The following is a 1,494-nucleotide window of genomic DNA, read 5'->3' on the forward strand; positions in this document are numbered from 1 at the left end:
GAACTGTTTACAGCCCTGTGTGTGCTTTATAAGCATCAGCACGAATGGGGTATTACTGTAATTGGAAACTTCTAGAAATGTCAAATTAAAGCTTCAAACTCATTCTGAAAACTTCTCTCTCCTCAAAGTGAGCAAAAAATGTGAAGATTCTGTTGCTTTTGACTTGCGTGTGTGCGCACACGTGTGTGTGCGCACGCACGTGTGCGTACACATTGGCTTCGTCCTGGGGTTTGAACTCGGGGGCTTCATGGCTGTTTCTGAGCTTTTATTTTTGCTTGCTCAAAGTGCTGATAACAGCACCTTTTAAAATATAGGATGTTGGAGTCTGTAGTATACAGTGAACAGGTGTTACAAGGGCAGCAGCACGCAGATACACACCGCACAGCTGGGAAAGAAAGAACAATACCAGCAAGCCAGCTCAGTTCTGATGGAGAGCTGAATTGGGACTCGGTGATGACTGCAGAGGAGCCAGAAGCCAACATCCAGAGCCAGGATGCAGACACAGAGTGATCACACAGAGGTATGAAGCCTCCAGGCTGCGATCACAGACACAGTGGTATGGAGCCTCCAGGCTAGGCTGGTCTGGGCCAAGGTGGGCACAGGGGGCGGATCCTCAGGACATTCCCAGCCCCAGGCACTGCCAGCCCTGCCTCCTGCGATCCAGGCATGCCCATCACCTGGGAGACAGGTGATGGTGTGTTTGGGGGGGGTGTGTGTTCTTCCCCCAGCATGAAGACAAGAAGCCAGACCCTACCACTCACCATGTGGCCAGACCTGACCCCTTTACTTCAGTGCCTTTTTGTTTGTTTCTTGGTGGTTGGTTTGGGCTTTTCTCCAGCCCGGGATGCATCTGAAGGGCCATCCTGGGATCTCAATCTTGACAGATGACAGGCATTGGCGGGCCGCCCGGGAAGGCAGGGCAGATGCCTTCCTGCTCCTGGCTGGTCTCCACCATCCACAGTTACCTGGTTACCTCCCTCCCTGAGGCCGCTTAGGAAACGGGTGTGTCAAACCTCCTGCCCTGCCCTTGGTCCTGATTCTGGTTCCATCTTTGTTAATCCTGCTTGTGGGTGCTGGCCATGTGACCAGAGACTGCCTGCGGCTTCAACCTCCACCTGCCCCTTCCCAAATGCCACGTGATGCTCTGTCCTCGGCTGCCAGTTTCATTTGCCCATTATTATTATTATTATACTATTATTATTATTATTATTATTATTATTATTATTATTATTATTATTATTATTATTATTATTTCTATATACCAGCCACCATGCTGGCTGGGCTTCTTCTTTTCATGGAGCTGACTTGGAACCCTGGACTTCACACTGGCTTGGACAGTTGAGTACATCTCCACTGCAGCCCAGACATTTATGAAGTTTGCATCTTGTTTAAAATGCACACACACACACACATAGGTTGTGCATGTATAAAATGTGGTCCAGGAAGAAGGAGGACTTGCACAACTTGGCAGTGGTTATGCGGAAGTATTTTGCA

The sequence above is a fragment of the Dipodomys merriami genome, unplaced genomic scaffold (assembly GCF_024711535.1).
Source record: "Dipodomys merriami isolate MVZ:Mamm:240054 unplaced genomic scaffold, mDipMer1.0.p SCAF_84, whole genome shotgun sequence".
In the NCBI taxonomy this organism is placed as follows: Eukaryota; Metazoa; Chordata; class Mammalia; order Rodentia; family Heteromyidae; genus Dipodomys; species Dipodomys merriami.